The sequence below is a fragment of the Netta rufina genome (genome assembly GCF_964035555.1).
Source record: "Netta rufina genome assembly, chromosome: 26".
Taxonomy (NCBI): Eukaryota; Metazoa; Chordata; class Aves; order Anseriformes; family Anatidae; genus Netta; species Netta rufina.
Window position 1 is genome coordinate 6,551,935 of NC_140150.1, and position 6,815 is coordinate 6,558,749.

The window sequence follows — 6,815 nt, forward strand, 5'->3', positions numbered from 1 at the left end:
GATGAAGTACTGAATCTCAGTGTGACATCTAAAAAGGTACATATCACAATTTCTTTTTTTTTTTTTTTTTAACAGCTTGATGCAGATAACCATATTTTTGCAGAGAAAGGCATACAGACTAAATAGATAAGAATATGAGTGTTACATTTTTGTGTTTTTATATATTCCAAAAATAAAAAAATAAAAAACCACAACTGAGTTTCTGAATCTGTTATAGCTCGGCTTTCCAATGAAACAAGGTTACAGAACTCCTCATGTATGTACCTAGTTTCTCTTTCCCTGATCCTAACAGTGGCTTTTTTTAATGGTATCTGATAGTGATATCAAAACTCTGAGAAATTGCCACTTCTGTATTAATAAAGGCAGAAGTGACTGAGACTAATTCATGTCACCATTGTTGAAAAGTTGCTATATAAGTTTAGTCTTTATTAGGCAATGGAAAACTTACACTGCTAGGCAAGGACAGACTGCCGTTGCCCGGCTCACAGAATTATCCATTTAAACAGGGCACATGTGCTGCTCACAGTCCTGTCTAAGAAACACAGAGAGGTTTCCCTGCTGTCCCCAAAACCAGGTGACATCCAAAGCCAGGCTGGGGTTTTATTCCCTTATTCTCAAGAAAAGTCAACTCTGTATGATCCACAAAAAGTATTCAGAATTGATAATGATTTGCAGAGGGAGATGAATGGAGACAAAAGAATGACCATGCTCGGAAAAATCAGGGTCATGAGCTCCACCAGGGAGGGTGGAAGGTACTGTCACTTTGTAGTGACTGTAGTTGAAGAAGCAGCATCAGTGCTGATAGCTCTCTTAGACGTGCCATCCCCTTTGCAGTGCCCCAACACCTCTGTATCACCAAAGCCCCCATCCCCTAAGAGTCCTTCCCAAGTCCATCCTTTTGCCAGTGGCCATCCTCCACTGGCCCTAATTTTTAAAGAACTTTATTTGCTTAATGTAATATATGATACCACTCCATGGTGATCACCTTCTACCGTATTTCATTATAGAATGGTTTTATTACTTGTTGCATTGTGGGACCAGCCTGAAAAATGCAACTACCCAGGAAGAGTTTACTTGGCTTTGCTCAGGGCTGTGGCTGGATTCTGGATATCCATAACAGGATTTGTTTGTGCCCATCTTCACTCTTTCTACTGTTTTATCTTAAAACAACATAAAACACACTTTGCAAGTCTGATCTGTGATGAGAGAAGCACCATTTCAGCCTGATCAACCGAAGTGGGCTCCTTTCACCGGCTCTGTAATGGTTCCTGACTGCACGGCCACTGTACAAAACTGCCCATGTGCTGAAGTTCGACAACAGATTACCTTTTCCCTTTACTCGCATTGCATGCAGCTGTTTCTGCTTTTCCTGCACAATCCTGCTACTACAGAAATATTTGTATCTGCCACATAAATGTAAGGCGTTGAGGCCGCCGAGGCTATATTCTCCCGTTAGATGGCAGCAAATGCAGCAATACCTTCAAACCATGCAACTTTGCTGCTCCAGGGAAAGAACAGAGGGCTTGAACAGGGCCCAAAACAGTGATCTGCAAAAGAAAAGGCTTCATAGAGCAGCAAATAGAGAGAAATGTCTGTTCCATTTCACTGGAAATAGGTCTATAAAAGAGGATTGACTTTGTGCCCAAAGGTGTTGCATAAAGCAAATGTTACTGCTCTCAAATCCTCCTCTTCAAACTCTGAAATGAATTTCTCATTGAGAGAAATGCTAGAAAGGCATGAAATATTGATTTTGTTATCCCAGCAACATTTGATACTGTTTCCCACATCATTCTCCTGAAGAAACTGTCTGCTCATGGCTTGGACGGATGTACTGCTTGCTGTGTAGAAACCTGGCTGGATGGCCAGGCCCAAAGAGTTGCTGTGAATGGAGTTCCATCTGCTTGGTGACCCATCACCAGTGGTGTTCCCCAGGTCTCTGGACCGGGACCAGTTTTGTTTAGCATTTTTATCAATGCTTTTGATGAGGGGATCAAGTGCACCCTCAGTCCATTTGCAGACAACACCAGGTTGGGCAGGAGTGTTGATCTGCCTGAAGGTAGGAAGGCTCTGCAGAGGGACCTATCCAGCTGCATTGATGGGCTGGGGCTAAACACTAGTTCTGCACTTAGGTCACAACAATTTCATGCAGCAACACAAACTTGGGTAAGAGCGCCTGGAAGGCTGCCCAGCAGAAAAGGAGCTGGGGGTACTGGTCAGCAGCTAACTGAACAAGAGAGAACAGTGTGCTCAGGTGGCCAATAAAGCCAAAGGCTTCCTGGCCTGCATCAGAAATAGTGTGGTCATCCCCTAGGACTCCCCTTGTCCTTGCCCCCGTGTACACAGCACTTGTGAGACCGCACTTCATGTACTGTGTTCAGTTTAGGGCACTCACTACGAGAAAGTTATTGAGTTGCTGGAACAAATTCAGAGAAGACCAACATCTGGGAAGGAATTAGAAGATGAGTTATGAGGAGTATCCAAGGCAGCTGGGGTTGTTTAGTCTGGAGGCTGAAGGAAGACCTCATCGCTCTCTACAACTACCTAAAAGGAGGTTGCAGCAAAGTCTCTCACAGGCCTGCGTCTCAGCTGTGGAGAAACTTGCTGAAGAGTTCCACCAACTTAAAGAGAATCTATCTATCTTCCTCCACACCTGAGCAAACCAGTGTCCACCAACTAAAAGAGAACACTTGGGAGAAACTTTCTGAAAAGGTTCACCAACTTGAAGAGAGATTATTTTCCTCCCCACCTGCACAAACCAGTGTCTCAGCTATCAGGGGTAAGTGTTCATTCACACAAGGAAGACGATATGGTCGGTACTCACCCCATGCCACACTGTGGTTTTACTTATGAGACTGTGGAGAGGACATGAGAAAATGGGATGGAAAATCTACCACGACCCTAGAGGCACGGGTACGTGAGTTGCAAAAGAAAACAATTGGGAAAAAGGGATTCTCTGAAAAGTTTGCTGCTCCAACTTCCAGCAGACAGTCCTTCAAACACAGAAATGAAGAAGATTCTGACCAGTATTAGGGGGGCCCTGCCTCTAGCCAGGGGGAGGAAAGGTACAAACGAGTTTATTGGACAGTGTGGATTCGATGGCCTGGCACGTCAGACGCACAGAAATATAAGGCTTTAGTAGACACTGGTGCACAATGTACTATAATGCCATCAAGCTATAAAGGGCCAGAGCCCATCTGTATTTATGGAGTGACGGAAGGATCTCAGCAGTTAACTGTATTGGAGGCTGAAGTGAGTCTGACTGGGAATGAGTGGGAAAAGCACCGCATTGTGACTGGCCCAGATGCTCCATGGATCCTTGGCATAGACTATCTTAGAAGAGGATATTTCAAGGACCCAAAAGGGTTCCGGTGGGCTTTTGGTATATCTGCCTTTGAGACAGAGGGCGTTAAACAGTTGTCTACCTTGCCTGGTCTCTCAGAGGACATCTCTGTTGTGGGGTTGCTGAGGGTCAAAGAACAGCAAGTGCCAATCGCTACCACAACTGTGCACTGGCGGCGATATCGCACTAACCGAGACTCCCTGCTTCCCATCCATAAGCTAATTCGTCAATTGGAGAGCCAAGGAGCCACGGAGCAAGACTCATTCACCTTCCAATAGTCCCATATGGCCAGTGCGAAAGTCTAATGGTGAGTGGAGACTACCAGTGGACTATCATGGCCTGAACGAAGTCACGCCACCACTGAATGCTGCAGTGCTGGACATGCTGGAACTCCAGTATGAGCTGGAATTGAAGGCAGCCAAGTGGTACGCCACAATTGATATCACTAATGCATTTTTCTCCATCTCTCTAGCAGCAGAGTGCAGGCTATGGTTTGCTTTTACTTGGAGGGGAGTCCAATATACTTGGAATCGGCTGCCCCAGGGGTGGAAATACAGCCCTACCATTTGCCATGGACTGATCCAGTCTGCGCTAGAGCAGGGGGAAGCTCCTGAACACTTGCAGTACATCGATGACATTATTGTGTGGGGTGACACAGCAGAGGAAGTTTTCGAGAAAGGGAAGAAAATAGTCCAAATCCTTCTGAAAGCCGGGTTTGCTATAAAACAAAATAAAGTCAAAGGACCTGCATGAGAGATCCAGTTTTTAGGAATAAAATGGCAAGATGGATGCTGTCAAATCACAATGGATGTGATCAACAAAATAACAGCTATGTCTCCACCAACTAGCAAAAAAGAAACACAAACTTTCCTAGGTGTTGTGGGGTTTTGGAAAATGCACATTCCAAATTACAGTCTGATAGTAAACCCACTCTACCAAGTAACCTGTAAGAAGAATGAGTTTGAATGGGGCCCTGAGCAATGACAAGCCTTTGAACAAATCAAGCAGGAAATAGTTCATGCAGTAGCCCTTGGGCCAGTCCGAACAGGACCAGATGTAAAGAATGTGCTCTACACCGCAGCTGGGGAGAATGGTCCCACCGGGAGCCTCTGGCAGAAAGAACCTGTGGAAACTCGAGGTCGACCCCTGGGGTTTTGGAGTCGGGGATACAGAGGATCTGAGGCCCACTACACTCCAACTGAAAAGGAGATATTGGCGGCATATGAAGGAGTTCAATCTGCTTCGGAGGTGGTCGGTACTGAAGCGCAGCTCCTCCTAGCACCCCGACTGCCTGGATGTTCAAAGGAAGGGTCCCCTCTACACATCATGCAACTGATGCTACATGGAGCAAATGGGTTGCAGTGATTACTCAGTGGGCTCAAATAGGAAACCCCAGTCGCCCAGGAATATTGGAAGTGATTATGGACTGGCCAGAAGGCAAATACTTTGGGATATCATCAGAGGAGGAGGTGAGTTGTGCTGAAGAAGCCCCACTATACAACCAGTTACCAGAGAATGAGAAGAAATATGCCCTGTTCACTGATGGGTCCTGTCGTATTGTGGGGAAGCATCGGAGATGGAAGGCTGCTGTATGGAGTCCTACGCGACGAGTTGCAGAAGCTGCTGAGGGAGAAGGTGAACCGAGACAGTTTGCAGAAATGAAAGCCATTCAGATGGCTTTAGATATTGCTGAAAAAGAAAAGTGGCCAGTTCTCTACCTCTACACTGATTCATGGGTGGTAGAAAATGCCCTGTGAGGATGGTTACAGCAATGTAAGCAAAACAACTGGCAACGCAGGGGCAAATCCATCTGGGCTGCTGCATTGTGGCAAGATATTGCTGCTCAGGTAGAGAACCTGGTTGTAAAGGTACGCCACGTAGATGCTCATGTGCCCAAGAATTGGGTTACTGAAGAACATCAAAACAACCATCAGGTGGATCAGGCTGCTAAGATTGAAGTGGCTCAGGTGGACCTGGATTGGCAGCATAAAGGTGAATTATTTATAGCCCGATGGGCCCATGACACTTCAGGCCATCAAGGTAGAGATGCAACATACAGATGGGCTCGTGATTGAGGGGTGGACCTGACCATGGATGCTATAGCACAGGTTATTCATGACTGTGAAACATGCTGCAATCAAGCAAGCCAAACGGTCAAAGCCTCTTTGGTATGGAGGACAATGGCTGAAATATAAATATGGAGAGGCCTGGCAGATTGATTACATCACACTCCCTCAAACTCGCAATGGCAAGCGCCACGTACTTACAATGGTGAAAGCAACCACCGGATGGCTGGAAACATATCCTGTGTCTCATGCCACTGCCTGGAACACTATCCTGGGCCTTGAAAAGCAAGTCCTATGGCGACATGGCACCCCAGAAAGAATAGAGTCAGACAATGGGACTCATTTCCGAAACAATCTTATAGACACTTGGGCCAAAGAACATGGTATTGAGTGGGTGTATCACCCTTTTATGCACCAGCATCCGGGAAAGTTGAACAGTACAATGAACTGTTAAAGACTACATTGAAAGCAATGGGCGCTGGGACATTCAAAAATTGGGATACGCATTTGGCAAAGGCCACCTGGTTAGTCAATACTAGGGGGTCTGCCAACAGAGCTGGACCTGCCCAATCAAACCTGCTACGTACTGTAGAAGGGGATAAAGCTCCTGTAGTGCACATAAGAAATATGCTGGGTAAAACAGTCTGGGCTACTCCTGCCTCAGGAAAAGGCAAACCCATTCGTGGAATTGCTTTTGCTCAGGGACCTGGATGCACTTGGTGGGTAATGCAAAAGAACGGAGAGGTCCGGTGTGTACCTCAAGGGGATTTAATACTGGGTGAGAATAGCCCATGAATTGAATTGTACCATGTTAATTACTATATAATACTGTATGTCATCACTACCATGATTACTATATACCCTAGATGAAAATGGTGATTAATTAGAATGTATGGGAAAGAGTGTAACCTGAGCATGACATAAATGGTATGGAATAAGGGGTGGATAGATGTCCTGGTTTCAGTTAGGACAGAGATAATTTTCTTCCTAGTAGCTGGTAGAATGCTGTGTTTTGGCTTAGGATGGGAAGAGTGCTGATAACACCCCGACGTTTTAATTGTTGCAGAGTACTGCTTACACCAAGCCAAGGACGTCTCAGCTTGTTGCTCTGTCCTGCCAACGTGCAGGCTGGGGGTGCAGCAGGAGCTAGGAGGGGACAGACCCAGGACAACTGACCCAAACTAGCCAAAGAGGTATTCCATACCATCTGATGTCATGCTAAACAATATATAGGGGTGGCTAGCCGGGGGAGGGCGGCCAGACTGCTCGGGGTTAGGCTGGGCATTGGTCAGCGGGTGGTGAGCAATTGCATTGTGCATCACTTGTTTCGTACACATTATTAGTAGTAGTACTATTATCATCATTATTGTTATTATTATTGTTATAAGTTGCCCCCTTAATTAATTTTC